We start from the raw sequence: 14,290 nt of genomic DNA, 5'->3' as shown, positions 1-14,290 counted from the left end.
GAGGTAGTTGAAGTCCTCTTTCATTTTTTTTCTTATTTAATTTTTTTTAAGTTTATTTATTTATATCAAAAGTGTGGGAGCAGGGGAGGGGCAGAGAGAGAGGGAGAGAGAGAGAGAATCCCAAGCAGGCCCTGCACTGTTAGTGCAGAGTCCAACGCGGGGCTCGAACTCACGAACCACGAGATCATGAGCTGAGCTGAAACCAAGAGTCGGACGCTTAACCGACTGAGCCACCAGGGCGTCCTGGAGTCCTCTTTCATAAGGACAGTAGAATGGGTAGAAACTGAAGAACAGGCCCAGGACTTAATTTTAAGAGTAACAGAGCTCCAAAGAAGATGAACTTTAAAAGCAAGATCTGTCATGTCAAGTTCAGGATCCTTGTTGGAAAAGGATTCTGACACATAGGATGAAGACAAGTGAGTTGAGATGCTCCGCATCTTAAATCCCCAGATTCCTCCGAAAGCTCCAGGCTCTCTTCCCTAGAGTTAACACTCCCTACTTGCTTGAAGATGTCGCAGAGGCTTCTACCTCATGAGGCAACATGTGACCACCCAACTCCCTTGCCCCCTAGGATCTGTGCTCACTCAACCCCCTTCTGGTCGTGAGGCCAGTAACTAGGGTTAAGACACATCATGGCTTGGCCAAGGAAATGCTGGCCTGATAAGGTGGTGAAGGGCAGCACATTTTGCCATCCCAAGATATGCTTCTGGCATATTGATTAAAAAAATTTTTTTAATGTTTATTTATTTTTGAGAGAGAGAGAGAGAGAGAGAGAGAATGGGGGATCGGTGGAGAGAGAGGGAGACACAGAATCTGAAGGAGGCTCCAGGCTCTGAGCTGTCAGCACAGAGCCCGATGCGGGGCTTGAACCCACGAGCAATGAGATCATGACCTGAGCGGAAGTGGGGTGCTCAACCGACTGAGTCACCCAGGCGCCCCCGGAAGCCTGTATTTATTGAGAGGACTAAGAGAACATGCCATTTACCATCACAATTGCCACCAATACAATACCCTGATACATCAGAATCCAGGTGGCAGCACTCTAACCATCAGTAGCCAGGTTGATACAATTATAATAATAAGCAGCAAGTCTGGAACAAAAGCCAAGAGACCCTGACCTTCAAAGAGTAATGGAGATGTTTAACAGAACAGGGCATTACTAGGGAAAAGATCGAAGGCAGCTACTCAATTCATAGAATCAAGGGAACTCAAGGACAGATGATCAGGTGGCTGGGGACAGTCATTCCAGTAAAGTCTCTGTTTCTTGCCCAGTTCCTGGCCTTGAGTCAGTTTTTGGAACCTGCACCTACCGACTGAAAGAGAGGCAAGGCATTAGAAGGAAGGAAGGACCCCGCAACACCATGGTAAGTATGCCAGTAATGATTATTCCAGGCTATCCCCCAGCTATTTACTCAAGTAACTGCGCTGAAGGGCGGGTGGTCTCCAAACATTTTGAGAACGGTTGGGCACAGAATCCAAGTTGACCTTGATATCCAAAGGCGTGAAGCATCATTATGAACTCCCTATTTGAGGGAGAGGAAGTGAGAGCCAGGTAGTATATGGAGTTGTGGGTCAGGTCTGGATCACAGTGGTTTCACTGGGTCCACAGACCCACCAAGGGGTCATTTCCTTGGCCCTAAAATGTATAATTGAAATGGACACCCTTAGTAGCTGTTAGAAGTGCCAAGATGAGAGCCATCATCGTGGCAAAAGCCACACGGAAGCCTCTAAAATTGTCCCCCCCCCAACAAAAATAGGCAACAAAAACTGATATTTAATCTTAGGGGAACTGGCAGAGATTAATGCCACCCTAAAGAATGCAGGGATGAGGGGCATCTGGGTGGCTCAGTTGGTGAAGCATCTGACTCTTGATTTCAGCTCCGATCATAATCTCAAGGTTCTTGAATTCAAGCCCTGCCTCGGGCCCCGGGATCCAGTGCGGATCCTGCTTGGGATTCTCCCTCGCTCTCTCTCTCTGCCCCTCCCCTGTTCGTTCTCTCTCTCAAAAGAAAGAAATAAACATTAAATATATATGAATATATATATATTTCATATATATTATGTATATTATATATTATATATTTCATATATATTGTATATGTTATATATATTATATATTATATATATTATATATTTCATATATATTATATTAAAGAATGCAAGGGTGACAGTCTTTATCATATCTTCATCTGAGTAACCAGTCTGGTCCTTGTCAAACCTGGTCAAACCGAGGAAGATAAAAGCGGGGTGCTGCGAACCCAACATCAGCCCCAACTTCACCTGCTTGCGCCTGCCAGAGTATCTTTGCTACATCAACTGAGCATGACCCCAGGTACGTGCTATGTGGCTGTTGATCTGGAGATGGCATTCTTTTTTTATTTTTGATCAGAAATAGCTTTTGTTGGGGCGCCTGGGTGGCGCAGTCGGTTAAGCGTCCGACTTCAGCCAGGTCACGATCTCGCGGTCCGTGAGTTCGAGCCCCGCGTCGGGCTCTGGGCTGATGGCTCGGAGCCTGGAGCCCGTTTCCGATTCTGTGTCTCCCTCTCTCTCTGCCCCTCCCCCGTTCATGCTCTGTCTCTCTCTGTCCCAAAAATAAATAAACGTTGAAAAAAAAAATTTAAGAAATAGCTTTTGTTTCCTGGGAACGGAGAACAGAATACATTTATAGTCTTGCCCCAGGGATACGCTAATTCTCCTGCCCTCTGGATCAGCTACATGCCCCGCAGAGCATCGTAATGGTCCATTCTGTTGATAACAGCATGCTGATCTGGCTGGTTAAGAGAAAGAAAAACACGCCTGCAACGTTTGCCAGTGCTAAGACAAACACGCTCCAGAAAGTGGGAGATAAACCCTCTGAGAGTTCAAGGGACGGCCACGAAATTCACCAAAATCTTAGGGCTTCAGGGGTCCAGGACGTGGTCCAGTACACCCCCTCAACGGTAAAGAGGTTTGCGGTTTTCTCTTCTCACCACCAAGGGGCACATCACCGCACAAGTCTCTTTGGGTTTTGGAGGTACCGGAAAGGTGCTCACATCTTCGCATAGTGCTGTGACCCATATACTGGGCGACCCATATACTGGGCGACACAGAGTGGGCAAAAAGAAAGCTCTGTAGCAGGTCCAGACTGTGAGGCAAGCAGCTCTGTTGTGTGAACCATATGACCTAGAAGACCTTATGGTGCCAGAGGTATCATAGAGGTACTAGTGGGAAAAATTGGGTGGAGTTTGAGAGTTATCCCCCATCGGCGAAGCCCAACACAGACCTCTGGCTTCTGGACAAAGGCCATGTCATATACACCTTTCAGGCCTCCCCTGACCAAGATGGCGCCCCTGTCCCTGATCATTGGGATATGAAGTCATCATGAGGCTTGACTAGTTCATTTAGAATACTACCTTTCTACTCCCATTTTTTTTAATGTTTCTTTTTTGAGAGAGAGAGAGGAAAAGAGAGAGCACAAATGCAGGGGAGGGGCAGAGAGAGGGAGACAGAGAATCAGAAGCAGGCTCTGTGCTACCAGAGCAGAGCCTGACATGGGGCCCAAACCCATGAACCATGAGACTAAGACCTGAGGCCAAATTGGACGCTTAACCCACTGAGCCACCCCGGTGTCCCCTCTTCCATTTTTTTTTTAAATTTTGCAAAGCACTTTCAGAGAGACCTTAGTTACCTGCTCGATGAGATGTTTTGTATCTATCCTTCTAGTACCCCTTAGGTCTAGAATTCCAACCTAATGTGCTATATCCGCAGTGATTTGCAGCATTTGTTTATTTCCATGGTGATAATACTCCCCCCGTGGCTGATTTTAAGCTACCCGGTTAATGTGATGTGACTGAATGCCGAGATGGGAAGAGATACCTGGTAGCCGCCATTATATAGTGCTTCCGTCACACAGGTACGATAGCTGTTAACAGCTTCGGAAAATAGATAATAGAAACATTAAGTGAAAAAAATTCGGAAGTGATGAGTTTCAAGTGTTCGTTTCCTTCATATGTAATTTAAATGTATATTTATACCATTTAAGTTTTAAAAACATCTTTCACAGTGATCTCACCAAATTCCTGAGGGGTGCCTAGATGGCTTAGTCGGTAAAGGGTTCAACTCTTGGTTTCGGCTCAGGTCATGATCTCACGGTTCATGAGTTCGAGCCTCGCATCTGGCTCTGCATTGACAGAGGGGACCCTGCTTGGGAAACTCTCTCTCTCTCTCTCTCTCTCTTTCCCTCTGCCCCTCTCCTGCTCTCACGTGCTCTCTTTCTGTCTCTGTCTCTCAAAAATAAATAAAGAAATCTTTACAAAAATTCCTGAAAATTTAAAAGTTGGTGTTTGCAGCTGGGTATGAGTTAGTTCTAGTGTCCCTGTGAAAGATCCTCACCCTGTGAGAGTTTTACTAGGTGTGGAAGGTCTTATAAGTAAATGCAATTTTTAGTCATTTTTGGCTAAGATTTTTGATGCTTCAGTGATGATGGTCGTTTACTCTCTTAATTTTTCCTAATTAATATTTCAATGAAATGATTCTTGTTTCTTTGGGACCCTTCCAAACTAAATTATAAGACTTTTTTAGGGAAACAAACAGATTTTTGTTTGTTTGCTTGACTTTTTTTTTTTTGTTTTTGCATGTCATGGGATCACAATATGTATTCATTAATTTGAACACATTTTACATTCCAAACCTGAAAGCCAGGATCTATAGATTCCAAATTAATCTAATATACTGCTCAGATGCACCATTTTTCATTTTTAATAACACTAGAGTTATTTTCTAAGGGTGATAGGAAATGGGTATCAGAAATAGACCTAATATCATTTCTAGAAGTGTATTATTCTCATTTCTAATGTTTCTCCAATCTGCTACTTAATACATTGGAAGTTCCAAAAACATGGTTACAACTTAAAAATTCTCTTTAGCCTTAGGATATTGAAAAACACTACTGAATCATTAAAAAAATTTTTTTTATGTTTATTTTTTGAGAGAAAGAGAGAGACAGAGTGTGAGTGAGGGAGGGGCAGACAGAGAGGGAGACACAGGATGCAAAGCGGGCTCCAGGCTCCCGAGCTGTCAGCACAGAGCCCGACGTGGGGCTCGAACCCACAAATCGTGAGATCATGGCCTGAGCCGAAGTCGGACGCTCAACCCGCTGAACCACCCAGACGTTCCTCCACTGAATCATTTTAAGTGGGTACCTCACAAGGCATGGTTAACTTTTTCATCCTCTGACTAATTTCATACATTGACATTCTCCACTGAATTTTATCCCTGGAAACACATCACTGAAATGATAAGTAACTTTCAAGAAGAACTTAACTGTACACATTAGAGAAAAACATGAGCGTACTGATAGTGTCTCAGAACATTCAAGAAACTGTTGAGCTGAATTTAACCGAGTTCTAGGTTAATCAGAGTAAACTTTGAGTACCCAGAGTCTCATCTGTACGTTAGAGTAAATGCCACCTCCAATGGCGATGTCCTACATTTCTTCCAACGAAACTGTTGAATGACTATTTCCAGGAAATATGAGTCAGTTCCGTCAAAAAGTACATGATTGTAACTAGCTACATTTGCGTAAGCGGGGGAGAAAAGGAGAGATAGGAACAGTGACATACATATTTTGGTCATGGAGTAAATGTACTGAGATTTTTTTGGTCCATATTCTTACAGTTTTCTTTTTCTGATAGACCTCAAATATTGACAAATTTTCCCAATAATTAATGACTATACAGAGAGATTAACATTAGTTTATAATAAAGGAAGCCCCAGGTCCTCTAGTGGCTTAAAGCATTGTCAGGGATTATTATATTTATTTCAGTTGAAGATTCTTCTAATTACCTCATTTCTTCTTAATTGGTGCCTTATAAAAATAAGTTAGGTACAATAATTATTAATATTCATTTTTGACGTCTCCAGATATTGGTCTGAATTAAACAAATATTACAGTGTGCATACAAGTGTCATTTCAAGTATCTATTTTCAGACTTGAATTCACTTATAGCTGTACCATATTTATCGCATAAGTAAAAATATTGTCCAGATATAGGCTGCTTGCAAAAGAATAACCTGTCAAGTTAGTACAAAAGTATCCATGTGGTGTATTATTCATGGACTTAATACTATTTTCTTTTAATTTTTTGATGTTTATTTATTTTCGAAGGAGAGAGAGAGAGACGGAGCGTGAGTGGGGGAAGGGCAGAAAGAGAGGGAGACACAGAATCTGAAGCGGGCTCCAGGCTCTGAGCTGTCAGCGCAGAGCCTGACGCGGGGCTCGAACTCACGGACCGTGAGATCATGACCTGAGATGAAGTTGGACGCTTAACTGACTGAGCCACCCAAGCGCCCCAGACTTAATACTATCTTTAATAATATTCCAGAAAAGAAGACAATAGAGAAAGAAACAAAAATTGTCTTGTTTTTACTTTTAAATGTTTATTTATTTGTTTTGAGGGAGAGAGAGAGAGCAAGAGAGAGAGAGAATCTGAAGCGGGCTCCATGGTCAGCAAGGAGCCTGAAGTGGGAATCTATCTCATGACCGTGAGATTGTGACCTGAGCCAAAGCCAGACACTCAACCGGCTGAGCCACTCAGGCGCCCCGCAGGTACACTTAAATTCCTAACATCCACTTAAAATGGCTTATATTTTAACATGGGTTTTCTGTTTTGTTGTTGGTAGTGCACATCTCATTCATTTTCTCTCCTAAACACCACTCTCTCATAATCTATGAGGCATAGATTAAATTAGTTATCTCTCTAAATACCTTCTTAACAGTAATGCTGCAGCCTTTCATCTGTGTTGATGATGCTATTGATAGGGCGTCGGTAGAGTATGGTTGGAAACAATCAACACTCTCTTGTCTATGTTTCCTCATCTCCATAGGCCTCTGCTCCTAACAGAATGTTGCAATGGGCCTTGCTATGGATTCAGTCCCTGTACGAGAAGTTTCGGTACGGAGTTCTATGCCGAACTCTGGTGTATGATCAGACTGTGAATAGAAAATTAGATCATTAGTAAGAGGGATATAAATTAAAATGAAAGTATCATTTCCGACCCATTAGTCTGTCAAAGCTCAACAATAGTGCTGCAGGTGAGAGTGCGAACTCACACTCTCTCGTATACATTGCTAGCAAGAGGATAACTAGTAAAACCTCCACGAATGGAAATTTGAGAATATGTAACAAAATCACCCAACACATAACCAACGATTACCTTCTAAGCCTTTATCTGACAGGCACACCAAACAGGCCAAATGATATACACAAAACCTTGGATTGCGAGTAACTTGTTCCACGAGTGTTTTGCGAGACGAGCAAACATGTCTAGTAGATTTTAACTTGATAAGCGAGCGACGTCTTGCAATACGAGTAGTATGTGATGCCAAGCGTCACATGATCACAGTGGAGCCAATGGCTCTTGAAATTTGCTTTGATCTATGAGTGCTTTGGATTACAAGCATGTTTCCGGAACGAATTATGCTTGCAAACCAAAGTTTCACTGTACGTTCAAAGATACTCATCATAGCTTTATTTGTGTTAGTGAAAGATTGGAAACAATTTAAATATCCATCAATAGGGAATTGGTCGAAGAAAGTACGCTACATCCGTATCATAGAATATTATGCTACCATTAACAAGAATGTTTCAAACATACACATTCGTTGAGAGAGACCAAGCGGCGGGAAGAGGGGCAGAGGGAGAGAATATCTTAAGCAGACTCCCTGCTCAGTGTGGAGCCCAAAGTGGGGCTTGATCCCATGACCCTGGGATCATGACCTGGGCCAAAATCAAGAGTTGGGCGCTGAACCAACTGAACTACCCAGGCGCCCCCAGCATAAAATGTTTTATCTTCTGAAAAATAAATTAGAATGCTTTTAGCATGCAGTGATTTATATCTCGTGAAGCAACATTTCTTGATTTTAACAGGAAGATAATAGTGACTGCCTTCCACTTGCCATAAACATCATCTTAGCGTAAGCTTTTCTTTGAGTTTGCTTGAGAGTAGTGATGTCTAGGGGTGATACCTGGGTGGCTCACTTGGTTAAGCGTCTGGGTCTTGATTTCGACTCAGGTCATGATCTCACGGTTTGTGAGTTCAGGCCCCGCATTGGGCTCTGCACTGGCAGTGCAGAGCCTGCTTGGAATTCTCTCTCTCTCCCTCTCTGTCTGCCCCTCCCCACTCCCTTTCAGAATAAATAAATAAACTTTAAAAAAGGGTAGAAATATCCAGTAGCTGTTAATATTTTGATGCTTCTGATTTCTTATGGCACCAAATCATTCTGAAGGTAAAATTTTGGAGATTGCATACCCAGCCACAAAGCAGGTGGTAGAAAAATCCCCATACTTAGTGTGTGTACAGCTTACTTCACATCGAGAATCTTCTCCTTGTTCATCTAAGGTCTCTGGGTCTCGATCCCGTTCATTCCCAAGAGTGAGAATAAGCACAAGCCGGAACGATTACTATACCAAGTTGAGACTAATTTCACCAGTTGAATAGCTGTAACACACTCATCTTCAAAGAAACCGCTCAAAGAAGCTTGTCTCTGGTAATGACACAAAACTATGGAGTTTTTCACGATATTTTCCTTTAATAAGATTTTACCACTGGAAAAGTATTTTATGAGAGAACTCAAAAAGGAGTTCTCATAAGACAGCTGACAATTCAACTATAGATGCAACATACAGCTGTTTCCACGTGCAAACATGTTTTCCCTAGTTTCTCCATAGATAAATCTCAGTTTAATGTGGTGTTTTCTAGATCCACATTATTTTTGCCTTTCAAGATCAGGAGGGAAAATGAGAACGGGAAAGTCTCCAGGGGTGCCTGGGTAGCTCAGTCCGCTAAGCGTCCAGCTCCAGATTTCCAGTCGTGTCATGATCTCATGGTTCGTGAGATCGAGACCCACGTCAGGCTCTGCACTGACAGTGTGGGGTCTGCTTGGGATTCTCTCCCCCTCTCTCTCTGCCCCTCCTCTGCTCATACTCTCTTTCTCTTTCAAAACAAACAAACAAACAAACATTGAAAGAAAGAATAAGCACAACATTCACCTTCGATGTGGGGCTTGATCTCATGAACCGTGAGATCATGGCCTAATCCAAAATCAAGAGTGGGCTGCTTAACCGACTGAGCCACCAAGGCGTCCCTGATGTCAGCATTCTTTAAAAGTCATACATCTAATTACCATAGGTAGTAGGCTAAATTATTCTCTTTCCCTTTTATTCTGCCCTGGGTGGTGAAAGTAACTTCAATTTTACGATAGACTTTTTAGCACTCACTGATCTGGTTCTTTCTGACATTCACATATCATTAAAAAAAAATCCCTTTTACTAACTGTGTGTGTGTGTGTGTGTGTGTGCGCGCGTGTGTGTGCATGTGTGTGTGTGTGTGCGTGTGTGACATCAAACGAACTACTACAGTTTTGCTGATAAACTTTGGGAGCAAGGATGTGCCGTTAAGTCTTGAAACTTAAGCACAAATGCATGAGCTTAATTTATTTAATCTAGCAACCAATTATTTAGAGATTTAGGCAATTTGGCAGCTGGGTGTGCAGAAGGGGATGTGGGTGGGACCAACGTGTTTTTGCCAAGGCTGAATTTTTGCCTGGCGCTTTTGGAATTTCAAGAATCTAATTAAGACTTTTGGTAAACTGGCTTTAAAGCACCATAGAATTAATAAACCAGAGGCATTACAGTGTCTGTCGGCTCTGATTTAATTTAGATGCTCAGTCCTTTCAAACCAGATCAAGACTTCAGAGAAATGCCAAATAGGTGACACTTTTCAAACAGCCTGCAGGTATCTGCTGACACCCATGTTGCCACCATAGCTGCCTGGCCAAGCAGGGACAGCTGGCTTGCTGCATCCCTCACCCGTGTTGCTGAGGGACCCATGGCACCCCTCCCGCTACCCATAGCAGATCTGGGGACACCTTTGTCTCCATCGCCCAGCTACGGAAGTCTTCAGCTCCTTGCCGCCACGGGGCTTGCATTAGCCAGACCCTCCTCTTTCATACGTGGCTACTCTCTGGGTTCAGGTCTCCAGGAAGTTCAAGCTCAGCCGAGCCGAGATGAGTTTAGGCTCAAAGACTGGGATGTAGACATATCGGGGGGAATTTGGAACTAACGGCAAGACATGTTCCTATTGCTGCTACACTGTGGGTTAAATAAAGCTTTTGTAGGCTACTCTAAACACGACACTACTTTGTCTAACTTTTTTTCTTCCGGGGAGAATGACACTCCAATTCCCAAATATTTTTAACTGATCTTGCAGAATCCACTTGAGGTTGCGTATGATTCTTCCGCACCCTCTTTTCCTCTTCTCTCTTTCCCTTTCCCTTTTATATGAATTTGTGCTTTCATCCCCACCTTGTTCCAAACTTTTAGCTCTTTGCTAAGGGTCACTGACAAGTTGGGGATTCCTACCATTGAGTCCTAATTACTGAAACATCGCCATCATAATGCTTTTCGATCTTATTCCCTCATTAGACCAATACACCGATCGTCATTTCTAGAACTGCGATATCCAACGTGTTAGCTTGAGAGAGCTGCTTATGCTTTTATTCAAACAGTAAAAAGGTAATTTGAAACACAGGCTGACAGCAACACATCTACGGGGGTGTCGTGGTTGGCCTGGAGCTGACACTTACATATGGTAGCTTGTGCAATAAGGCAGCCCACCCAAAGCTCACGATTGGCCTACGTTCCAGCGATTCAACGGCCAACAACTCCGGAGCTCTGTACAGAATTGGAGGCTTGCACATCTACAGACATAGCTGAAGAAATGGGGACAGGAGCGATCAATGGGATTCCTAAGGCACATTTCTCCATGAGAAGGAGAAATCACCACGGGTGAAGACACAGTTGAAGAAGGTTCGGTCGATTGAGCACAAAGCTCTCAGTGCTCCAGGTGGCCGTGGCTTCGGGAATGATGCAACGATGAACTTGAGAACCATCGGACCCCACCTCCCACTCCTTCCTTGTCTGCCACCTCGTTCCTTCTGGAGCAACCGTTGTTCTGGGACAGAGAAGGAAAGGTTCCAAGAAAAGCCCTAACATTTCGTAAGCAGGGCCCCCAAAAGGGCTGCCCATGAAGGGAAAAAAGTGACAAAATGAACTACCTCACAATGAAGAACTTCTGTATATCGAAAGCTGTCATGAAGGCAACAAAAGGCAAACCACAGCCCGGGAGGTGCTATTTATGACACATATATCCAACAAGAGGCTCCTACTCAGATTGTATAGAGAAATCCTATATATACATTTCTAATAGAGAGACAGACAACACAACAGCAAAATGGGCAAAAGACTTGAACACTTTTTATTATTTTAAATATGTATGTATGTATGTATATATGTATTGCGAGAGGCACAAGAGGGGGCAGAGGGAGAGAGAGAATCCCAAGCAGGCTCCCCTTGAACACTTATTTAAAAAAAGGGTAACGAAAGGGCCAATAGACATCAAAACTTGCTCAACTTCTTTATCAGGGACATAGATACACATTGAGGCTTCAATGCTCTATAGATGCTCGTCAGAATGATGGAAATGAAAGACACAAAAAAATGCCAAGTGGTATTGTATGTGACGCAACCAGAATTCTCGTATGCTGCTGAGGGGAGTGTAGATTTACACATCCACTTTGGAGGACGCTTTGGCTTTATTCACTGAAGTTGAATATATGCCTATACGATGACACAGTGATTTCACTCCTGCCCAACAAAAGCGTATACATATATTCACCCGAAGACATATCCAAGAATGCTCATAGCGGCATAGTCATACTAAACCAAACTAGAAAATACCTGTAATGGTTCATTTGATGTGTCAACTTGAGCGGGCCACGAAGTACCCAGATATGTAGTCAAACATTGTTCTGGGTGTTTCTGTGAGCACGTTTTTGGATGAGGTTGACATTTACATCGGTAGGCTGAGTAGAGCAAATTATTCTCCCCGATGTGGGTGGGCCTCGTCCAGTCAGTTGAAGGCTTAAGTAGAACCAAAAAAGCTGGCCTGCCCCCAGGTAACAATGAATTCTTCTTGCATGACAGTCTTAAAACTGGGACGCTGGCTTTTTTTTCCTGTCTCCAGATTCAAGCGGAAACATTGGCTTTTCCTGGGTCTTAAGGCTGCCAGCCTTTGGACTGGAACTACACTGTTGGCTTTCCTGGGTCTCCAGCTTGCTGACTTACTCTGCAGATTTTGGAATCTGCCAGCCTCCATAATCATGTCAGCCAATTCCTTATAATAAATCTCTTTACACACACACACACACACACACGCGTGCGTGCGCACACACACGCACACACACCTTATTGGGTCTGTTTCTCTGGACAATCCTGACTAATACAACACCCAAATGTCCATCAAGAGTAGACCGGGTGAATTAATTGTGGCGTTTTTACAAAATATAATACTGTGCAGCAATGAGAGTGAACAAATTACAACTACTCACAATGGAACAGATGGATCTCATGAACATAGTGTAGAACAAAAATACCGAGACGCAGAAGAGAATAGAGAAAACTAGTCTATACTATTAAGAGACACTTTGCTGGTTACCCTAGGGACGGTAGTCACTGGAAGCTAATGTAACAATGGAGGCCTTTGAAGATGTTGGTCATGTTCTATTTCTTAACCTAGGTGCTAATTACATACATGGTCTCAGTTTGTGAAAATTCACTGATGATTTGTGTGTCTGCTTTTCTGCATGCATACCATACTTCAATTAAAAAAGAACATTTGAAAGTCTTTGTTGAGGAATACCCTCTAAAATTGATTAACAAGGAAATTTCACTGAGGGACAACCGATTACCATGACCTTTCCAGGCCATATAAATTGGTAGGGGACCAAGAACCATTTGAGATTCAATTCCAATACATTGACAACCAAAAGTCCCTGGACATAACACAACAAACAAGTATAGGCAAACTGTCAAAGGTGGAAAGGATATGCCTAGATACCTCACGATTTAAGAAACAACACAGAGGTGAGTTCCCTGGGTTTCCTTATTGCCTTCCATATATCCTAGGTAGGGCGTTGCGGAAGCCTCTAAGCCAGAACTCAGACAAATAAGCACCAAGAAAAGCCTGGCCTCTCTATCCAAAGGACTTGGAAGTGAGTGGTCTAACAACAGAAAACCTTTTAAGAAATGCCTATCCCATTCGGGAAGCCGACATTCTGCCTCACCCGACGTTCCAACATGGCAGAAGCAGAGAGCACATTCTGACTCCCTTGTTGGATGGTGTTGACTAGCTGAGCAAAGAGCTGGTCTTCCTTCCCTTACCCAGCAGAAGTGGGTAACAGTGATCCAATCCCCTTCCATCCTAGAGCCAGGGAGTGTTGGATTTCCCAGTTGGGGTGGTGTGAGTAGAGCCCAGTGGTGGGTTGCAGCCCAGCTTCCGTGAGGCAGAATGAGGCGGTGGCAAGTTTTAGCTGATAGTTCTCTTCCCACCCTTCCTTTCCGGGCGTCAACAAGGCCCGGTAAACGGCTGAGCTTACATCTCTGCTTGGAGACAATGAAGAAGTGTGATTCAACATTCTGTTTTCACAGGGAAGAAGTCTGCAGGACCGAGAGCAGAGCTGAACTTTCACTTCACCCGTCCGTGGAAAGTCAGCATTTCATCATTTCATCCCACCTAGTGGGAACCAGTGGCAGGTTAAACATATATGCCCACCAGGGTTTCCTGCTACATGTCAACAGGAGAACTGCCTGCTTAAAAAAAAAAAAGATTAAATAGGCTCCAAAGTCTTATAATGTCCTAAATACGAAGTAGGTTTGATACAATGAAATAATAGCCCTCATACCAAGAATCAGGAAAATCACGAAATGAATAAAAAAAAAAAAAGACAACTAACAGACCCCAGAACCAAGATGAATCAGACGTGGGAGTTTTCTGACAAGGGTTTAAAAGCTGTCATTGTAAAAATGCCTCCATAGTCAACAGTTTCAAGAATTCTCTTGAAACTAATGCAAAATAGAATATCTCAGTAAAGAAATAGAAACTATAAAAGAAAGCCAAGTGGAGATTAGAGAACTGAAAAATACAATAACCAAAATAGAAACTTGGCAGATGGGATTAATAGTAGAGTGGAGACGACCAAGGATAGAATCAGTGAACTTAAGAGCAAATGAACAGAATTGACATCATCTGAATAATAGAGAGGAAATAGAATGAAATAAAATGAACAGAATATCAGGAAGGATAGCCAAAAAGGGGACATTTCTAATATTAGAATCCCGGAAGGGGAGGAGAAACAGAGTAAGATTAAAAAAGAATCTGAGATACAATGGCTGAAAACTCCAAATTTGGCGTA

This window comes from Lynx canadensis, chromosome X (genome assembly GCF_007474595.2).
Source record: "Lynx canadensis isolate LIC74 chromosome X, mLynCan4.pri.v2, whole genome shotgun sequence".
Classification (NCBI taxonomy): Eukaryota; Metazoa; Chordata; class Mammalia; order Carnivora; family Felidae; genus Lynx; species Lynx canadensis.
This window is presented reverse-complemented; position numbering follows the sequence as displayed.